Genomic DNA, 23,632 nt, shown 5'->3' on the forward strand with positions numbered 1-23,632 from the left:
GCGGTGGCTTCTCTTGTTGTGGAGCACGGGCTCTAGGTGTGTGGGCTTCAGGAGTTGTGGCTCGCGGGCTCTAGAGTGCAGGCTCAGTAATTACGGCGCACAGGCTTAGTTGCTCCACGGCATGTGGGATCTTCCCGGACCAGGGATCGAACCCGTGTCCCCTGCACTGGCAGGCGGATTCTTAACCACTGCGCCACCAGGGAAGTCCCGAGAGAAATTTATAGCTCTACAAATATACTAGAGGACTTCCCTGGTGGCAAAGTGGTTAAGAATATGCCTGCCAATGCAGAGGACAGGGGTTCGATCCCTGGTCTGGGAAGATCCCACATGCCATGGAGCAACTAAGCCCATGTGCCACAACTACTGAGCCTGCGCTCTACAGCCTGCGAGCCACAACTACTGAAGCCCGCGTGCCCTACAGCTGGAGTGCTGCAACTACTGAGCCTACGCGCTGCAACTACTGAAGCCCACACGCGTAGAGCCCGTGTTCCACAGCAAGAGAAGCCACCGCAATGAGAAGCCTGCGCACCACAATGAAGACTAGATCCCACTCACCGCAACTAAAGCCCACAGGCAACAATGAAGACCCAACACAGCCAAAAAAAAAAAAAAATCAGAGTACCTATCAGTGGAGGGAAGGAGGATAAAACCGAAAGATGGTTCTTTGAAAAGATCAACAAAATTGATAATTAGCTGGATGGTGGGGATAAGGTGCAGGTAAGGAAAGAAAGGGAGAAAGGGAAGGGAAGAGAAGAAAAAGAGGGAGAGATTTGAGGTGCAGGTACAGAGACACACACTAACATAGATTGATTTAGAGCTAAAAAAGAAAAAAAGAAAAAAGATTACCAAAATCAACAGTGTTAAGAGTAAAACAGAGGAGTTAACAACAAACCCTACAGAAATGAAAAAAATTAAAGGCATATTATTAAAGTTTTTATACCAAGTTAGACAATTTAAATGAGTCAAATTTCTAGACAAATACAAACTACCAAAACTGGCTCAAGGAAACCGAAAAACTGAATATACTAATATCAAATAAAGAAACTGGATTAGTAATTAAAATCTTCTAGAAAAGAAAGTCCAGGCCTGGTTGGTTGTTTCAATGGTAAATTTTCTTAAGGAAGAAATAATACAAACCTTACACAAACTCTTTAAGAAATAAAGGAGTCACAACTAGGGCACCTACCAGGCACCAGTGGGGGACCATGGACACCTTAGGAGATGGGAAGAACCCCCAGTGACCGGGTAGGACATGGGGCTTGGGGGGAGTGAAGGGGGAGGAGAAGTGGAGGCAGAAAGGGACTGGCGCACCTGAGGGGTGGGTGGTGGAGAGGAAGGGATCCCACGCCCAAAGGGGGAAATTGGGGAACCACTGGGAGGGCAGAAGATCAAAAGGGAGCATGGCCACGTTTCCCATGCCCACTTGGACCCCCAGGAACCTGTTGAGATCCCGAGCCTGATCCTCTGCCCACCTAGGCTCCCTACAGCCGCATGGGTCCTGAGGGAGTGGGGAGGGAAGAAGGAGCAAAAGTAAAGGTCAGAACTCCGGGACCGGCACCCCTGAGGGGTGGCTGGGGGAGGGAAGGAGTTCCTACACTCAGTGGGACCCACCCACGGTTAGGGGATCCAGCGGCCCAGCGGCAAAGGGAGACCCTGGGGGAGATGGTGGGGGACAGGTGAGAAGGAACGGAAGGGAACGGGGTCCGTGCTTTCCCTGTGCAATTAGGCACCAAGAAGGCTGTTGGGCTCCCAGACCTAATCCTCTTCCCTCGGAGCCATGCTCCTGCCATGTAGAGCCCAAGCCACACCACTACACCCCCACCAAGAGCCCTACCACTACACTAGGAGACCCCCTCCAAGGAACTGGGCCTAAACCCCACCCACACACCCTCACTCAGGGCCCTACCTCCAAACTCCAGAACACTACTCCAGGGGCCCTCCTTCCCATGTGCTACCTCTCCCCTTCTGGGCAGATCCTAAGGAGAGGCCCCGCCCCATGCTTGAACATCACCCTGCGCTAGGCCCCGCCCAGGCCCTGGCCTACACTCAAATGTCACCACCCCCACCCCGCCTAGGTCCCGCACCACTCAAAATCCCACCCCTGCCTAAGTTCTACACACCCCTCTGCCTAAACTCTGCCCCCAAAGACAAGGTTTTTCTTTTTTCCTCTTTTAGATTGGGGTTTTGTTTTACCTTACTGATTCAATGTTGGTGATTCTTTTAAATTTTTATTTTTCCTAATAAATCTTTTATTTTTCTAATTTTATTTTATTCTTTATACTTTGTTAGTGGTCTCTCCTTTTGGCTTATCCCCCCTTTCTTTCTTTTTCTGTTGTGGTTTTATTTTACCTTGTTGAAATTGTTTCAATTATAGTTTTATTTTTCCTAAAACATTTTTTATCTTTCTAACTTTATTTTGCTTTTTATTCTTTGATATCCTTTTTTTTCTTGCTTTCTTTCTTCTAATCTTGCGGGATCTCGGTTCCCAGGCCGGAGGTCAGACCCAAGCTCCTGTGGTGGAAGCTCCGAGTCCAAACCACTGGACTAACAGAGAACCTCAGACACCAGGGAACATCAATCAGAGTGAGGCCTCCTGGAGGTCCTCATCCCAGCATCAAGAACCGGCTCTATCCAACTGCCTGCAACCTCGAGTGCTGGACGTCTCAGGCCAAACAACCAGTAAGACAGAAATACAGTGCCACCCATAAAAAAAAAAAAAATTAAACAGCAAAATAATTTGTTACAGACGAATAAGCAAAGTAAAAACCTACGAAACCAAATAAATGAAGACGAAATAGGCTACCTACCTGAAGAAGAATTCAGAGTAACGATAGTAAAGATGATCCAAAATCTCGGTAACAGAACGGAGAAAATACAAGAAACATTTAAGAAGGATCTAAAAGAACTAAAGAGCAAACAAACAGTGATGAACAACACAATTACTGAAATTAAAAATACTCCAGAAGGAATCAATAAAAGAATAACTGAGGAAGAAGAACGGATAAGTGAGCTGGAAGATAAAATGGTGGAAATAACTGCCAGGGAGCAAAATAAGGAAAAAAGAATGAACAGAAAGGAGGACAGTCTCAGAGACCTCTGAAACAACATTAAACGCACCAACACTCAAATTACAGAGGTCCCACAAGAAGAATAGAGAAAGAAAGGGTCTGAGAAAATATTTGAAGAGATTATTGTTGAAAACTTTTCTAACATGGGAAAGGAAACAGTCAATCAAGTCCAGGAAGCACAGAGAGTACCATACAGGATAAACCCAAAGAGAAACATTATGAAACACATATTAATTAAACTATCAAAAATTAAATACAAAGAAAAAATATTGAAAGCAGCAAGGGAAAAAGCAACAAATAACATAAAAGGGAATCCCCAAAAGGTTAACAACTGATCTTTGGGCAGAAACTCTGCAAGCCAGAAGGGAGTGGCAGGACATATTTAAAGTGAAACACCTACAACCAAGATTACTCGACCCAGCAAGGATCTCATTCAGATTCCACAGAGAAATTAAAACCTTTGCAGACAAACAAAAGTTAAGAGAATTCAGCACCACCAAACCAGCTTTACAACAAATGCTAAAGGAACTTCTCTAGGCAGGAAACACAAGACAAGGAAAAGACCTGCAATAACAAACCTAAAACAATTAAGAAAATGGTAACAGGAACATACATACCAATAACTACCTTAAATGTAAATGGATTAAATGCTCCAACCAAAATACATAGACTGGCTGAATGGATACAAAAACAAGGCCTGTACATATGCTGTCTACAAGAGACCCAAATCAGACCTAGGGACACATGCAGACTGAAAGTGAAGGAATGGAAAAAGACATTCCCTGCAAGTGGAAATCAAAAGAAAGCTGGGGTCGCAATTCTCATATCAGATAAAATAGGCATTAAAATAAAGACTATTACAAGAGACAAAGGAGAACACTACATAATGATCAAGGGATCAATCCAAGAAAAAGATATAACAATTGCAAATATTTATGCACCCAACACAGGAGCACCTCAATACATAAAGGAAATGCTAACACCCGTAAAAGGGGAAATCAACAGTAATACAACAATACTAGGGGACATTAACACCCCACTTTCACCAATGGACAGATCATCCAAGATGAAAAATAAGGAAACAGAAGCTTTAAATGATACATTAAACAAGATGGACTTAATTGATATTTACAGGACATTCCATTCAAAAATGACAGAATACACTTCCTTCTTAAGTGCTCATGGAACATTCTCCAGGTTAGACCATATCTTGGGTCACAAATCAAGCCTTGGTAAATGTAAGAAAATTGAAATCGTATCAAGCATCTTTTCCGACCACAACACTATGACACTAGATATCAATTACAGGGAAAAAAACTGTAAAAAAAATACAAATACATGGAGGCTAAACAGTATGCTACTAAATAATCAAGAGATCAGTGAAGAAATCAAAGAGGAAACCAAAAAATACCCAGAAACAAATGACAATGAAAACACGACGACCCAAAACCTATGGGATGCAGCAAAAGCAGTTCTAAGAGGGAAATTTATAGCAATACAATCCTACCGAAAGAAACAAGAAAAATCTCAAACAACCTAACCTTACACCTAAAGCAGTTACAGAAAGAACAAAAAACACCCAAAGTTAGCAGAAGGAAAGATCAGATCAGAAAAAAATGAAAACCAAATAAAAGAAACAATAGCAAAGATCAATAAAACTAAAAGCTGGTTCTTTGAGAAGATAAACAAAATTGATCAACCATTGGTCAGACTCATCAAGAAAAAAGGGAGAAGACTCAAATCAACAGAATTAGAAATGAAAAAGGAGAAGTAACAACTGACACTGCAGAAATACAAGGGATCATGAGAAATTACTGCAAGCAACTATATGCCAATAAAATGGATAACTTGGAAGAAATGGACAAATTCTTAGAAAAGCACAACCTTCCAAGACTGAACCAGGAAGAAATAGAAAATATAAACAGACCAATCACAAGCACAAGAAATTGAAACTGTGATTAAAAATCTTCCAACAAACAAAAGCCCAGGACCATGTGGCTTCACAGGCGAATTCTATCAAACATTTAGAGAAGAGCTAACACCTATCCTTCTCAAACTCTTGCAAAATATAGCAAAGGGGGGAACACTCCCAAACTCATTCTATAAAGCCACCATCACCTTGATACCAAAACCAAAGATGTCACAAAAAAAGAAAACTACAGGCCAATATCTCTGATGAACACAGATGCAAAAATCCTCAACAAAATACTAGAAAACAGAATCCAACAGCACATTAAAAGGATCATACACCATGATCAGGTGGGGTTTATCCCAGGAATGCAAGGATTCCTCAATATACTCAAATCAATGTGATACAGCATATTAACAAATGGAAGGATAAAAACATATGATAATCTCAATACATGCAAAAAAAGCTTTCAACAAAATTCAACACCCATTTAGGATAAAAACTCTCCAGAGAGTAGGCACAGAGAGAACCTATTAGGTAGAGAGCCTACATAATAAAGGTCATATATGACAAACCCACAACCAACATCATTCTCAACGGTGAAAAACTGAAACCATTTCTTCTAAGATCAGGAACAAGACAAGGTTGCCCACTCTCGCCACTATTATTCAACATAGTTTTGGACGTTTTAGCCACAGCAATCAGAGAACAAAAAGAAATAAAAGGAATCCAAATCAGAAAAAAAGATGTAAAATTGTCACTGTTTGCAGATGACATGATACTATACATAGAAAATCCTAAAGATGCTACCAGAAAACTACTAGTGCTCATCAATGAATTTGGTAAAGTTGTAGGATACAAAATGAATGCACAGAAATCTCTTGCATTGCTATACACTAATGATGAAAAATCTGAAACAGAAATTAAGGAAACACTCCCATTTACAACTGCAACAAAAAGAATAAAATACCTAGGAATAAACCTATCTATGGAGACAAAAGACCTGTGTGCAAAAAACTATAAGACAGTGATGAAAGAAATTTAACTTGATACAAACAGATGGAGAGATATACTATGTTCTCGGATTGGAAGAATCAACATTGTGAATATGACTATACTACCCAAAGCAATCTACAGATTCAATGCAATCCTATCAAACTACCAATGGCATTTTTCACAGAACTAGAACAAAAAATTTCACAATTTGTATGGAAACACAGAACACCCCGAAAAGCCAAAACAGTCTTGAGAAAGAAACACAGAGCTGGAGGAATCAGGCTCCCTGACTTCAAACTATACTACAAAGCTACAGTAATCAAGACAGTATGGTACTGGCACAAAAACAGTAATATAGATCAATGGAACAGGATAGAAAGCCCAGAGATAAACCCATGCACATATGGTCACCTTACCTTTGAGAAAGGAGGCAGGAGTATACAATGGAGAAAAGACAGCCTCTTCAATAAGTGGTGCTGGGAAAACTGGACAGCTACATGTAAAAGAATGAAATTAGAACACTCCCTAACACCATACACAAAAATAAACTCAAAGTGGATTAAAGATCTAAATATAAGGCCAGACACTATAAAACACTTAGACGAAAACATAAGCAGAACACTCAATGACATAAATCACAGCAATATCCTTTTTGACCCACCTCCTAGAGAAATGGAAACAAAATCAAAATTAAACAAATGGGACCTAATGAAACATAAAAGCTTTTACACAGCAAAGGAAACCATAAAAAAGACGAAAAGACAACCCTCAGAATGGGAGATAATACTTGCAAACCTAGCAACTGAGAAAGGATTAATCTACAAGCAGCTCATGCAGCTCAATATCAAAAAAACAAACAACCCAATCCAAAAGTGGGCAGAAGACTTAAACAGACATTTCTCCAAAGAAGATATACAGGTTGCCAACAAACACATGAAAAGATGCTCAACATCACTAATCATCAGAGAAATGTAAATCAAAACTACAATAAGGTATCACCTCACACTGGTCAGAATGGCCATAATCAAAAAATGTACAAACAATGGTGGAGAGGGTGTGGAGAAAAGGGAACTCTCTTGCACTGTTGGTGGGAATGTAAATTGGTACAGCCACTATGGAGAACAGTTTGGAGATTCCTTAAAAAACTAAAAATAGAACTACCATACGACCCAGCAATCCCACTACTGGGCATATACCCTGAGAAAACCATAATTCAAAAAGAATCATGTACCACAATGTTCACTGCAGCACTATTTACAATAGCCAGGACTTGGAAACAACTTAAGTGTCCATCGACAGATGAATGGATAAAGAAGATGTGGCACATACATACAATGGAATATTAGCCATAAAAAGAAACAAAATTGAGTTATTTGTAGTGAGGTGAGAGGACCCAGTAGAGTCTGTCATACACAGTGAAGTAAGTCAGAAAGAGAGAAACAAATACCGTATCCTAACACATACGTATGGAATCTTAAAAAAAAAAAAAAAAAGGTTGTGATGAACCTAGAGGCAGGACAATAATAAACACAGATGTACAGAATGGACTTGAGAACATAGGGAAGGGGAAGGGTAAGGTGGGATGAAGTAAGAGAGTAACACTGACATATATACACTACCAAATGTAAAACAGATAGCTAGTGGGAAGCAGCTGCATTGCACAGGGAGATCAGCTCAGTGCTTTGCGATCATCTAGAGGGGTGGGATAAGGAGGGTGGGAGGGAGACGCAAGAGGGAGGGGATAGGGAGATATACGTATGCACATAGCTGATTCACTTTGTTATAAAGCAGAAACTAACACAACACTGTAAAGCAATTATACTCCAATAAAGATGTTAAAAATAAAAAAATAAAAGAGAAGAAAACAATTCATAATTCATTTTAAGAGGCCATGTTATCAAAGACATAAGATGACAAAGACATCACAGACACTATATCCCCAGAAAATTAGACTGGAGAACAGAGATGTAATAGAAGAGGAGACAAGGATCATTCCCAAGTTTCTTGCTTAGGAATAAGAAGAATAAGAAAGGGCTTACAAGAGGAGATCGAAAAAATTTTGACACAAGTTCAATTTTAAATATGGTAAATCTGAAATGCATCTGGGTCATTCAAGAAAAGGCAGTTTTGTTAAAACTGTGCTTGAGTGAGATTGCATGATGATAATATAATGTTTTATTCTGAAGTAATGGCCTACCTAACAAGATTTCCTGTACTCTTAATAGCTTCTTGGCTAATATGTATTTTTACATTTCCTGGTAAAAATGATATAACTAGTATTTAATATGTTAGTAATTTGTGGGTTTAAATGAGCTACCATTATATAACCATTTATCTTGTTCAAAATTCTAATCATGTCTATGTTCTAGTATTTCAAAATAATTACAAAAGACGAAATGGTGGAAAAATATTATAGCCAAATACCCTTGACCAAGACTCTCTGACCTGTAAATTTTCCCATTTGCGAAAATAAATTATATCGCGAATTCCCTGGCGGGCCAGTAGTTAGGACTCCGAGCTCTCACTGCTGAGGGCCCGGGGTTTGATCACTGGTTGGGGAACTAAAATCCCACAATCCATGTGATGCAGCCAAAAAATAAATAAAAATAAAAATAAGTAAATAAATAATAAATTATATTGATCATCCCTTCAATTGTTAAAATTAAGTGCTTATTCAAGTCTCCCAAACCCAAACATGATACCCTGAGATCAGAAATCATCTAACACTCCCTTGCACAGAACAGGAATTGAAGCTAGAATTCAATGAGTCATGATTCTATAATTTCACACCTATAAAGTGTAAAATGTCAGGACCTAAAGAAATCCTCAATATATCCACTTCAACAAATAGTGTTGGGAAAACTGGATTGCCACATGCAAAAGAATGAAACTGGACCCCTGTCTTACACCATACACAAAAATCAACTCAAAGTGAATTAAAGATATAAATTTAAAATCAGAAACTATAAAACTCAAAACATAGGGGGTAATAAGTTCCTTGACATCAGTCTTGGCAATAGTTTTGTTTTTTTTTTTTTTAAAGTGGTTTGAAAGCCCTTTGGATTTTTTTTTTAATTTTTATTTATTTCTTTTTTATTTATGGCTGTGTTGGGTCCTCGTTTCTGCGCGAGGTCTCTCTCTAGTTGCGGCAAGTGGGGGCCACTCTTCATCGCGGTGCGCGGGCCTCTCACTATCGCGGCCTCTCCCGCTGCAGAGCACAGGCTCCAGATGCGCAGGCTCAGCAGTTGTGGCTCACGGGCCCAGCCGCTCCGCGGCATGTGGGATCCTCCCAGACCAGGGCCCGAACCCGTGCCCCCTGCATTGGCAGGCAGACTCTCAACCACTGCGCCACCAGGGAAGCCCTTGGCAATAGTTTTTTTTAGTTTGATGCCAAGAGCAAAAGCAACAAAACAAAAATAAACAAGTGGGACTACATCAAACTAAAAAGCTTCTGCACAGTAAAGAAAAATATCAAAATGAAAAGGCAACCTACAAAATGGAAGAAAATATTTGCTAATCATATCTGATAAGTTAATATCCAAAATATATAAAGAACGCACACAACTCAATAGCTAAACTACAAATAATCCAATTTAAAAATGGGCAAAGAAACTGAATAGACATTTTTCCAAAGAAGACATAAAAATGGCCAACAGGTACATGCAAAGGTGCTCAACATCACTAACCATCAAGAAATGGAAATCAAAACCATAATGAGATATCTCAAATCTGTAAGAATGGCTTTCATCAAAAAGACAGATAAGTGTTAGTGAGGATGTGGAGAAAAGCAAACCCCTGTGCATTGATGGTGGGAATGTAAACTGGTACAGCCATTATGAAAAACAGTATGGAGGTTTCTCAAAAAATTAGAAACAGAACTACCATATGATCCAGCAATCCCACTTCTGGGTATATATCCAAAAAAAATTAAAAAGAAAACAGGATATCAAAGAGAAACCTACACTCCCATCCATGTTCATGGAAGCATTATTCACAATAGCCAAGATAGGGAAACAACCTAAGTATCCATCATCAGATAAATGGCTAAAAAAAATGTGGCATGTGTGTATACATACATACATACATGCATACAAACAGTCTCACTCACACACAAAATGGAATAGTATTCAGCCACGAGAAAGAAGGAAATCCTGCCATTTGTGACAACATGGATAAACCTAAGTGAAATAAGCCAGACAAAGACAAATACTGCATGGTATCACTTATATATGGAAGCTAAAAAAAAAAAAAAAAAAAAAAAAATTGAAGTCAAACTCAAAAACAGTAGAAAAGTGGTTGCCCAGAGCCCGGGGTGAAGAATACAGGAAGAGAGAGAGGTTGGTAAAAGGATACAAATTCTCTGCTCTAAGATGAATAAGAACTGAGAATCTAATGTACAACATGGTGACTATAGTTGCTAACACTGTATTATATAATTGAAATTTCCTTAGCAAACAGAACTTAAATATTCTCACCTATAAATATAAAAACATGAGGTGATAGATGTGTTATTACTGAATAGATGGGGAGGAATCCTTTCACGATATATATGTACATCAAATCATTATGATGTACATTCTAAATATCTTACAATTTTGTCAAATATACCTCAATAAAACTGAAAAAAAGGGAAAAAATCCTCATTATCTCCACTGTCGTGATCTTAAACAAACGACATTTTAGTTGAAGCAGATATTTTTTCTTACCTAAACTACTAAAAATAACTCCTACCCTCCATGTCAGAGGGCAGTAACAGGGAGCTGAACTTCTACCCCCACTTGGCAATAACAAGAAGGAATAAGACAGTGGAAGGGGAGGCAAGTCATCACTCTACTTCCAGTCTCTGCTAGGCTAAAGTCTCAGGGGAGTAGATGAGATTCCACCCTTACCCTGCAACAAAAAGGTGGTGTGAGTCAGCCCTATGCTTCCTCTTTCCCTTGTGTCAGTGGGGCTCAGTGGAATTGAGCAGACATGGCAACAAAGTTGTATGAGTTCATATCTCATTTTTGGGAACTGAAATTTCACCTCACCCATTTGCAACAAGGCAGTGAAAGTCAGCACTCCACTTTTGCTGGAATGGTGACAGTAGGGCCCAGTGAGAAGCTGAACATACACATCCATTTAATCATCGTGTCCTTCCACAGGAAGACTACTTGCTTAAAAAGATTAAATATGACCTTAAGTATCAGAATATAATATCCAAAACATCACAATACACTAAAAAATCAGTCAAACTAACAATGAGAAATATCCTAATTTAAATCAGAAAAGACAACTGATGTATGCTGCAGAGAATCAGATGCTAGAACTATGTGACAAAGAATTTAAAGATATCTTTAACATAAACACATCTTAAACATAAAAGGGCTTCAAAAAGCAATTACAAATTCTCTTGAAACATTTTAAAACAGACCAAAGAAACAGAAGTTATAGAAAGAGCCAAATGGTAATGATATAACTAAAACATACAATAACCAAAACTTTAGATAAACAGCCTAAATAGTAAAGTGAAAATGACAGAGAATAAAACCACTGAACTTCAGACCAAATCAATATAATTTACCCAAAATAGATGAAAAAACATTCAACAGTCTCGGGGCTTCCCTGGTGGCGCAGTTGTTGAGAATCTGCCTGCCAATGCAGGGGACATGGGTTCGAGCCCTGGTCTGGGAAGATCCCACATGCCACGGAGCAACTAGGCCCATGAGCCACAACTACTGAGCCTGCGCGTCTGCAGCCTGTGCTCTGCAACAAGGCCGTGATAGTGAGAGGCCCGCACACCGCGATGAAGAGTGGCCCCCACTTGCCGCAACTAGAGAAAGCCTGCAGGCAGCAACAAAGACCCAACGCAGCCAAAAATAATAAACAAATAAATAAATTTATTAAAGGAAAGAAAGAAAGAAACAACAGAGCAACCAGACCACGATTAGCAGAGCCTAACAGCTTGGTATGATATCAAGAGAGATAGAGAGCTTAACAGATCAAGAAAATAAAGAGTCCACCTAAAATCATGATATCCCAGGGTGACTACACATGAACAAGATTAAGCCCTCTGACAAGAGATAGCAGAGGCTTCACACTGTAGTGGAAAATAAAGTTGACTTCACTAAAACGAGTCACTAAACAAATAAACCAGTTGGCAGCCCTGGGGGTGAGGGAGATTAGTATCACAAAAGGCAGAAATGGAAAAATGGAAGAACAAAGGATATGAGAAAAAGCAAAATGGCAAGTATAAATCCAAGTATATCAACAGTAACATTAAGTGTAAATGGATTAAACAATCCAACCAAAAGACAGTGATTGTTAGGCTGGATTAAAAACAAAAACAAAAATAAGACCCAACTACACACTGTTTACAAAAGATACAATTTAGATTCAAATGCATAAGTAGGCTCAAAGTAGAAGGGTAAGAAAAGCTATCATACAAACAGCAACCATAAGAAAGATAATGGCTATACTAATTACAGTACTTCCTAATCCCCAGAATCTGTTGAAGAATGAAAGACCAATGTACAAAACTCAATTATATTTTTATGCAGTGAATGAATAAGGAATATGAAGTAACAGACAATTCAAAAAAAAATGAAATCAAGAAGACAGTTTCACTTGCAAGAGCATTAGAAAGAACAGTTGACCCTGAACTGCATGGGTTTGAACGGCACTTATACATGGCTTTTTTTTTTAATTGTTTTAAAAAATTTTTTTGGCTGCATTGGGTCTTTGTTGCTGTACATGGGCTTTTTCTCTAGTTGTGGCGAGCAGGGGCTACTCTTCATTGCAGTGTGCGGGCTTCTCATTGCAATGGCTTCTCTTGTTGCGGAGCACGGGCTCTAGGCGCGTCGGCTTCTGTAGTTGTGGCTCACAGGCTCTAGAGCACAGGCTGAGTAGCTGTGGAGCACGGGCTTAGTTGCTCTGTGGCATGTGGGATCTTCCTGGACCAGGGCTCGAACCCGTGTCCCTGCATTGGCAGGCAGATTTTTAACCACTGCATCACCAGGGAAGCCCATGGATTTTTTTTCAGTAGTAAATACTACAGTACCACACAATTCATGGTTGGTTGAATCTACAGATGCAGAACCGTGGATATGGAGGAAACAAACTGCTTATACGGAGGGTCGACTGTAAGTTATACACAGATTTTTGCCTGCTCAGAGGATTGGCACCCCAACCCCCATAATGTTCAAGGGTAAACTGTACTTAGAAATAAATTTCTTAAAGCATAAAACCTGTATTCTGAAAACTATAACATATTGTTGAAAGAAATTACAGAAGACCTAAATACAGGCATACCTCGAGATATTGTGGGTTTGGTTCCAGACCATCACAGTAAAGTGAGTACCACAATAAAGCAAGTCACACAAATTTTTTGGTTTCCAGGTGTATATAAAAGTTATGTTTATACTATACTGTAGTCTATTAAGTGTGCAACAGCATTACGTATTTAAAAAAATGTACATACACATACCTTAATTTAAAAATACTTTACTGCTGAAAATGCTAACCATCATCCAAGCCTTCAGCAAGTCATAATCTTTTTGCTGATGGAGGGTTTGAAATACTGCAAAAATTACCAAAATATGACAGATACATGAAGTGTGCAAATGCTGTTGGAAAAATGGTGCTGACTGACTTGTTTGATGCAGGGTTACCACAAAACTTCAATCTGTAAAAAAAGCAGTATCTGCAAAGCACAACAAAGCAAGGTATGCCTGTAAATGTAAAGATGTCCCAGATTCATGAATCAAAAAACTTAATATTAAGATGGCAAAACTCCTCAAAACTGGCTTAAAAATTCAACACAATTTCTATCAAAATCCCAGATGACTTTTTTGTAGAAATCAACAGGCCAATATTTTTGACTTTCCAAATTTATATAGAAAGTCAAGGGACCTAGAATAGAACAGCTAAAATAATTTTGATAAAGAACAAAGATGGAGACTTACTACCAATTTCAAATCTTACTACAAAACTACAATGAGCAACACAATTTGGTTCAGGCATAAGGATGCACACAGTCATCCCCCAGTATTCATCGGGGATTGGTTCCAGGACCCTCATGGATACCAAAATCCACAGATGCTCAAGTTCCTTTTATAAAATGAAATGATATTTGTATATAACCTACACACATCCTTCCATATACTTTAAATCATCTTTTGATTTCTTATAATACCTAACACAATGTAAATGCTATGTAAATAGTTGTAAATACAATGTAAATGCTATGTAACTAGTTGCCAGGGTGATTTTGCTCTTTGCAACTTTCTGAAAGATTTTTTCCAAATGTTTTCTACCTACAGTTGGTTGAATCCATGGATGTGAAAGCTGCAGATATGAGGACCAACTGTAGATGAATGCAATGGAATTGAGAGTCCCGAAATAAAAATTTACTTCTATGGGTGCTAAGACAATTCAACAGGGAAAGAATAGCCCTTTCAATAAATGGTACTGGGACAGGTGTTCCCTGATGGCCGAGTGGTTAGAATGCTTGGCTTTCACTGCTGTGGCCCAGGTTCAATCCCTGGTCGGGGAACTGAGATCCCACAAGCCTTGAGGTGTGGCCAAAAAATAAACTAATTAAAAAAAAAAAAAAGTACTGGGACTATGAATAAGCACATTAAAAAAAACTGAAGCTGGATCTTTATCTCACACACAAATTTTACATACAAAAATTATTCAAGTGCATCATGGATCCAAAAGTAAGAGATAGAACTGTAAAGTTCTTAAAGAAGAAAAAAAGTGTACATCTTCATGATCTTGGGTTAGGAAATGGTATTTTAGATACGACATCAAACACAAAAGCACAGGAAAAAAATATTAAATTGGACTTCAGCACAAAAGTTTTTGTGCTGCCAACACTATGAATGCAATTAATGCCAAAGAGTTGTACGCTTAATAATGGATAAAGTGGCAAATTTTGTTACATCTTTTTCCACAATAAAAAAGTTTAAAAAAATAGCAAGATGTTAAAAAAAAATTATGTGGCAAATGGTATCATCGAAAAAGTGAAAGACAGAAGATACATGCAAGTCAGATATAAGGGTTTACTATCCAGAATATATAAAGAACTCTGACAACCTAATAACATCAAATAATCCAATTAAATAATGGGCAAAAGTCAGAACAGACATTTCCTCAAAGAAGATATACTAATACAGTAAGCACTTGAGAAGATGCTCAACATCATTAGCCATCAGGAAAATGCAAATCAAACCACGATGAGACACCACCTCACACCCACTGGGATGCCTCTAATAAAAAAAGACAGAATAACAACTGTTAGGAAGATTACGGGGAAAAAAAATGGAACCTTCACACATTGCTAATGGGATACTGCAAAATGTTAGACACTTTGGAAAACAGGCAGTTCCTCAAAAGATTAAGTATAGAGTTACAATATAACCCCAAAATTCCACTCCTAAATATATATGCAAGAAAAGTTGGGAATTTCCTGGTGGCACAGTGGTTAAGAATCCACCAGCCAATCCAGGGGACACAGGTTCGATCCCTGGTCCGGGAAGATCCCACATGCCGAGGAGCAACTAAGCCTGTGTGCCGACTGCTGAGCCTGCGCTCTAGAGCCCACAAGCCGAAACTACTGAAGCTCAAGCGCCTAGAGCCCGTGCTCCACAACAAGAGAAGCCACCTCGATGAGAAGCCCGGCCTGCACACCACAACGAAGAGTAGCCGCCCACTCGCTGTAACTAGAGAAAGCTCACCCAGAGCAACAAAGACCCAATGCAGCCAAAAAAAAAAAAAAAAATCTGTTAACATTTAAAAATAAAAAAAGAGAGCTTCCCTGGTGGCGCAGTGGTTGAGAATCTGCCTGCCAATGCAGGGGTCACGGGTTCGAACCCTGGTCTGGGAAGGTCCCACATGCCGCGGAGCAACTAGGCCCGTGAGCCACAATTACTGAGCCTGCGTGTCTGGAGCCTGTGCTCCGCAACAAGAGAGGCCGCGATAATGAGAGGCCCGCGCGCTGCGATGAAGAGTGGCCCCCACTTGCCGCAATTAGAGAAAGCCCTCGCATAGAAACGAAGACCCAACAAGAAAGAAAGAAGGAAAGAAGGAAGGAAGGAAGGAAGGAAGGAAAGAAGGAAAGAAAAGTTAAAACAGGGACTTCCCTGGTAGCACAGTGGACAGGACTCCGAGCTCCCAATGCAGAGGGCCCAGGTTCAATCCCTGATCAGGGAACTAGATCCCACATGCATGCTGCAACTAAGAGTTTGCATGCTACAACTAAGGAGCCTGCGAGCCACAACTAAGGAGCCCGCCTGCTGCAACTAAGACCTGGGGCAACCAAATAAACAAATAAAATTTTTTTTAAGAAAAAAGGAAAAGTTAAAACATATGTTCATGCAAAAACTTGTACAAAAATGTTCACAGCAACATTATTCATAATAGTCCAAAAAGGGGAAGGAACTCAAATGTCCATCAACCGATAAACAAACAAAACACAGGACAGCCATAAAATGGAGTATTATTCAAGCCTAAAAAGAATAATGTGGGACTTCCCTGGTGGTCCAGTGGCTAAGACACTGCGCTCCCAATGCAGGGGGCCCTGGTCAGGGAACTAGATACAATACGCCACAACTAGAGATCCCACATGTCGTAACTAAAACTAAGAGATCCAGCTTAGATAGATAAGATAGACAGATAGATATATTTTTTAAAATATTAAAAAAAAAAGAAAAGAAAATATTGTAAAAAAAAAAAAAACAGTAGGGAGTATGGAACAATAGGTAAATGATTGAATAAATTATACTCTAGGCCAGAACGCCATGAAATATTATGCAGTTATGCAGGTTTTTTTAAAATTATGATTCTAGAGACCTTGGTAAACATGAAAGAAAAAGTCATTATCCTAAGTGGAGGTAAAAGATATAAAATTAGGGCTTCCCTGGTGGTGCAGTGGTTGAGAATCTGCCTGCCAATGCAGGGGACACGGGTTCGAGCCCTGCTCTGGGAAGATCCCACATGGCGCGCAGTGACTGGGCTCGTGAGCCACAATTACTGAGCCTGCGCATCTGCAGCCTGTGCTCCGCAACAGGAGAGCCTGCGATAGTGAGAGGCCCGCGCACCACGATGAAGAGTGGCCCCCACTTGCCACAACTACAGAAAGCCCTCGCACAGAAACGAAGACTCAACACAGCCATAAATAAATAAATAAATAAATAAAAATTAAAAAAAAAAGAGTTCTCATCACAAAGGAAAAAACTTTAAAAAAAAAAAAAAAAAAAAAGATATAAAATTATATACACAATATTTACAATTATGCAATAGTCACAAACCAAAAATTTTTTAAAAGCATAATTTTTAAAAACTTTATTGAAGTATAGTTGAGTTAAAAAACAGAATTTTTAAAACTCTGAAGCAAATAAAAAATAAAACACTAAAAATATATTAACAATGGTTGCACTAGAGACTATTAAAAAAAAAAAAAAAGAATAATGTGCTAACACTGCTACAGCATGTATGAATCTTAAAAGCTTTGTGCCAAATAAAAGAAGCAAGTTACAGGGATTCCCTGGCAGTCCAGTGGTTAGGACTTGGCACTCTCACTGCCAGGGCCCCGGGTTCAATCCCTGGTTGTGGAACTAAGATCCTGTAAGTCAAGGGACGCAGCCCAATTTAAAAAAAAAAAAAAAAAGCAGCAGCAGCCAGTCACACAAGACTATATACTCTATGATCCCATTTATATAAAATGTGCAGAACAGACAAATCTATAGACACAAAAAAGTAGATCAGTGGTTGTCTAGATCTGGGAGTGGGTATTATGGGTAAATGGGGAGTGACCATTAATGGGTACAGGGTTTCTTTTTAGGGTGATGAAAATGTTCTAAAATTGACTGAGGTGATGGTTACACAACTCTGTGAATACACTAAAAACCACTGAGCTGTACACTTCAAATGTATGAATCAGCGGGTTCCTCATCTGCAGATTCAACCAAACACGGATAAAAAAACATTCAAAAAGAAAAAACTTCCAGAAAATTCCAAAAAGCAAAACTTTAATTTGCCACGTGCTGGCAACTATTTACATAGCATTTACATTGTGTTAGATGTTATAAGTAATCTAGAGATGATTTGAAGTACATAGAAGAACAGGTTACATGCAAATACTATTGATTTCAGAACAAAAACTAAAATATCTCCAAGATACAATTTTAAATGAAAAAATTGGGGACCTCCCTGGTGGTCCAGTGGGTTAAGACTCCGCACTCCTGATGCAGTGGGCCTGGGTTCGATCCCTGGTCGGGGAACGAGATCCCACATGGATGCCACAACTAAACATGCTGCATTGAAGATCCCGCGTGCCTCAACTAAGACCCGTCCCAGCCAAAACGAATAAATAAATCTTTTTTAAAAAGTAAATGAAAAATTTTAATGTTTCCATTTACATAAAACAGAAAAATGGGGCTTCCCTGGTGGCACAGTGGTTGAGAGTCTGCCTGCCAATGCAAGGGACACGGGTTCGAGCCCTGGTCTGGGAAGATCCCACATGCCACAGAGCAACTAGGCCCGTGAGCCACAACTACTGAGCCTGCGCGTCTGGAGCCTGTGCTCTGCAACAAGAGAGGCCGCGATAATGAGAGGCCCGCGCACCGCGATGAAGAGTGGCCCCCGCTCGCCACAACTAGAGAAAGCCCTCGCACAGAAACGAAGACCCAACACAGCCAAAAATAAATAAATAAATAAATAAATATTAAAAAAAAAAAAACAGAAAAATGATTTTGGGTTTTGTTTTATTTTTTATTCTTTTTTTTTAACTTTTTATTTTATATTGGAGTATAGCCAATTAACAATGTTGTGATAGTTTCAGGTGCACAGCAAAGGGACTCAACCATACATATACACGTATCCATTCCCCCACAGACTCCCCTCCCATCCAGGCTGCCACATAATATTGAGCAAGTTTCCTGTGCTATACAGTAGGTCCTTTTTGGTTATCCATTTTAAACACAGCAGTGTGATTTTTATTTGTATTTACATAGGGTCAGGTCTCATTATTCACAATAATTATGTTTTATAAAGTTGCTACAAAAAGGAATTAGTGGATACTGAACCATCACTAGGAGAAACACAGGGTTAGGTTCCTGCAAGACTCTGGTCAGAAAATTTAAATCAACCAATCAATACACTACCTTGTTTTATGTGTATTTCTGTTTTATATACTTTAGTTAATATATTGGGTCTGCCAAAATGTTTGTTCGGTTTTTTCCATATGATGGCTCTAGTAGTACTTAGTTGTTTTTAACTTCATTCGAAACAGTTTTGTTAGACTGTATTGTGACAGCTGTCATATCAGCACGCATTTTAAAAAAACTTATCAAAATTGGTGCATTTTTCTGTAGCCATTTTAATATTGAAGATGGAAGAAAAAAGCAACATTTTTGGCCTATTATGCTTTATTATTTCAAGAAAGGTACAAACGCAACTGAAATGCAAAAAAAGATTTGTGCACTGTATAGAGAAGGTGCTGTGACTGACTGAATATGTCAAAAGTGGTTTGCGAAGTTTCATGCTGGAGATTTCTCGCTGGATGATGCTCCACGGTCGGGTAGACCAGTTGAAGTTGATAGCGATCAAATCAATACACTGAGAAACTCAACGTTATACCACGCGGGAGACAGCCGACATACTCAAAATATCCAAATCAAGTGTTGAAAATCATTTGCAGCAGCTTGCTTATGTTAATCGCTTTGATGTTTGGGTTCCACATAAGTTTAGCGAAAAAAACCTTCATGACTGTATTTCTGCATGCAATTCTCTACTGAAACGTAACAAAAACTTTCCATTTTTAAAACAAATTGTGATGGGCAATGAAAAGTGGATACTGCACAATAATGTGGAATGGAAGAGATCGTGAGGCAAGTGAAATGAACCACCACAAACCACACCAAAGGCCGGTCTTCATCCAAAGAAGGTGATGTTGTGTATATGGTGGGATTGGAAGAGAGTCCTCTATTATGAGCTCCTTCCGGAAAACCAAACGATTAATTCCAACAAGTACTGCTCCCAATTAAACCAACTGAAGGCAGCACTCGACGAAAAGCATCCGGAATTAGTCAACAAAACGCCATCAGGATGACGCAAGACCACATGTTTCTTTGATGACCAGGCAAAAACTGTTACAGCTTGGCTGAGAAGTTCTGATTCATCTGCCATATTCACCAGACATTGCATCTTTGAACTTCCATTTATTTCGGTCTTTAAAAATTCTCTTAATGGAAAAAATTTCAATTCCCTGGAAGACTGTAAAAGGCATCTGGAAGATAAAATGCATCTGGCTTAAAAAGATAAAAAAGTTTTGGGAACACAGAATTATGAAGTTGCCTGAAAAATGGCAGAAGGTAGTGGAACAAAATGATGAATATGTTGTTCAATAAAGTTCTTGATGAAAATGAAAAATGTGCCTTTTAAAAATATATTTATTTATTTATTTGGCTGCGCCGGGTCTTAGTTGCAGCAGGTGGGCTCCTTAGTTGTGGCTCACAGGCTCCTTAGTTGTGGCATGCAAACTCTTAGTTGCAGCATGCATGTGGGATCTAGTTCCCTGACCAGGGATTGAACCCAGCCCCCTGCATTTGGAGCACAGAGTCTTAACCACTGTGCCACCAGGGAAGTCCCAAATGTGTCTTTTATTTTTACTTTAAAACCAAAGGAATTTTTTGGCCAACCCAATATAATCTTGGTTCATTAACACTGAATTCAAGCCAAAAGCACTTTAACTCCAATAATACTATAAATCTCTGAAAAAAGCTTATCTAACATGTATTTTCTCAATAAAGCACACAGTCGTCTTGCACTTAAGAACACTAGAGAGGGAATTCCCTGGCATTCAAGTGGTTAGGACTCTGTGCTTTCACCGTCAGGGCCCGGGTTCAATCCCTGGTCGGGGAACTAAGATCCCACAAGCTGGGGATGTGGAGTGCAGCAAAAAAAAACAAAAACAAAAAACCCTCAAGAGCACTTCCCCTCTATGCTTGGGGGCCATTTTAAGCAATGAAATCACCAACCAAAAAAGCACAAAAATGAGAAAAGCATGGCACAAAACAGACCACAAGAAGGACCGGAGTTTCCAGCATAAAAGCTGAAAAGAAGGCAGAATATTACCATGTTGTCCCTAAGCTTGGAACACGTGCATGGAACAACTGGAATTTTTTGCCACTTTGCACGTGTCACAAATGAGAAAGTGCCACAATTACTGATTTGGGGGTTACAAATAAATTTTAGTGAGTAGATAAATTCTAAAATACAGAATTCACAAATACTGAGAATTGAGTCTATACAGTTTTTAAATCTCTGGAAGGAAAAACAAACATTTTTAAAAGTACTTTTTTAATGTGGTAAAAATGCATATACATAAAGTTTGCCATTTTAACCATTTTCAGGTATCCAATTCTACAGCATTGAACTACATTCACAAAGTTATGTAACCATCTAACCATCACTGCCAAACTGTTTTCCACAGTGGCAGCACCACCTCACATTCCCACCAGCAATGTACAAGAGTTCTAATTTCTCCATATCCTTGCCAACACTTTGATTTCTTTATTAGACACACCCTAGTAGATGTGAAGTGGTATCTCATGATTTTGATTTACATCTCTAATGACTAATGATCTTGAGCATCTTTTCACGTGTTCATTGGCCACATGTCTTCTTTGGAGAACTGTCTATTCAGATCCTTTGCTCATTATTTAACTGAATTTTGTCTAAATTATTATGTTGTAAGCATTCTTTATATATTCCAGGTACTAGATTCTTATCTGAGTCTCCTATTCTTGTAGATTGTTTTTTCATCTTCTTGATAATGTCATTTGATGTACAAAATTTTAATTTTGATTAAGTCCAGTTTATCAACTTTTTCTTTTGTTGCTCGTGCTTTTGGTGTTATATTAAGAATCCACTACCAAATCCAAAGTCATGAAGATTTATCTCTATGTTTTCTTTTGAGAGTTTTATGGGTTTAGCTTTTTTAGGTTGTTGATCCATTTTGAGTTCATTTTTTTAATATGGTGGGAGGCAGGGGTCCAACTTCATTCTTTTGCATGTGGAAAATCCAGTTGTTCCAACATCATTTGTTGAAGAAACTATTCTTTCCCCCACTAAATGGATTTGGCACCCCTGTCAAAAATCATCTGGATGTACTGGGAGGACAAATAGACTATTACCACATGTTATATATTGGGGGAGATAGGAATTGGATGAGGACAAGGAGTGGAAAGAAGGCTTCTCACTATTTGGCTCTGTATACTTTTTAAACGTTTGAGCCATGTGAAAGTACTACTTATTCAAAAGCTAAAATAAATTCAAGTTTTAAAAATACAATTAAATAGGCAAGCCACAGAATAGGATGTATATCTGGCAAAGGACTCATGCTTGGAATATATAAAGAATTCCACAAAAGCATCTGGGAAAAGGCAGACAACCCATAGGAAAAAAAGTATGGGCACAACTTGAACAGGCATATCACAATAAAAGATATCCAAAGGCCAATAAACATAAAAAAGCGTGCTCGATTTTACAGTTTATCAGGGAAGTGCAAATTAAACTGCAATGCTATCCTACTATACTACACACCCACCAGAATGGCTAAAATGTCAAAGACAGATAATGTCACGTCTTAGTAAGAATATAAAGCAATTAATCTCAAACACTACTGGCAGAAGTGTAAACTGATATAACCACTTAAGAAAACTGTTTGGCAATATCTAGTAAAGCTGAACTCATGTGCAACTTATGACTCGACAAGTCCACGCTAAGATACGTAATCAACAGAATGTGTGCATATGTTTCCCAAAAGACATGTTAAATGAACACATTCATAATAGTAAAAAACTATAAACTCAAATGTCCACCGACATTTGAATGGATGAATAAATTTTAGTATATTTATACAATGAATGCTGTGAAGACAATGAACAAACTACAATCATAAGCAATGTGAATAATCTCACAATGTTGAGCAAAAGCAGTCAGTCACAAACTAGTACATACTGTTTAGTCCTATTTAAATAAAATTTTAACACGGGCATATTAACCCATGGTGTTAGAAGTTAGTTAGGTTCATAGGTAGTAACGGGAAGGGGACACAAAGAGTACAGGCTTATAGGGTGCTAATAACGTACTTTCTCATTCTGGTTGCTAGATTTACAAATGTGTTTATGTGTACTTACTGAACTATATGTTTTTGATTTTTATACTTTCATTTATGTATATTTCAATAGCACATTTACTTTAAAAATTGCACACATCATTAAAAATAAACCAATATTTTAGTCTCCCATCACAAAACTACTCTGTATCAGCAAATCTGTTTACTACCTTGACCATGCTCTCTACTGAAAAGGCAAAGTTTTCATACAACTTTTCTTTGGCATGAGATTGCCTTTTCCCAAGCTTCTGCAAGGATTAAGCAAATTGTGTCATGTTTTATGTCACATTAAATGACCCACTGGACTCAACAGTTACATCAAACAGACATCAAATGGGCCATTGTAACAAAAATTAATTTCACACTGTTCAGAATCTGGCAGTAGACCTGTGAAGTGCTCAAGTGTAACATGCTGCTATGACACATCAACTGAGAACCATTCACCTAATTCCATTCTGAACATGTAAAAACTTGAGTGTTTTTAGAAGTGGGAAGAAC

At 38.7% G+C, this 23,632-nt stretch overlaps 1 protein-coding gene and 1 non-coding gene across 3 annotated transcripts in view; one reads left to right on the forward strand and one right to left on the reverse strand.

Annotated features, from left to right (window-relative positions):
- Positions 1-23,632, reverse strand: part of TRIM33 (tripartite motif containing 33) — a 155,719-nt gene that overhangs the window by 112,156 nt on the left and 19,931 nt on the right. The window lies entirely within an intron of this gene.
- Positions 18,163-18,236, forward strand: TRNAR-CCU (transfer RNA arginine (anticodon CCU)). The gene has a single exon. It is a non-coding gene; the product is annotated as a tRNA-Arg (tRNA).

The sequence above is a fragment of the Balaenoptera ricei genome, chromosome 1 (assembly GCF_028023285.1).
Source record: "Balaenoptera ricei isolate mBalRic1 chromosome 1, mBalRic1.hap2, whole genome shotgun sequence".
In the NCBI taxonomy this organism is placed as follows: Eukaryota; Metazoa; Chordata; class Mammalia; order Artiodactyla; family Balaenopteridae; genus Balaenoptera; species Balaenoptera ricei.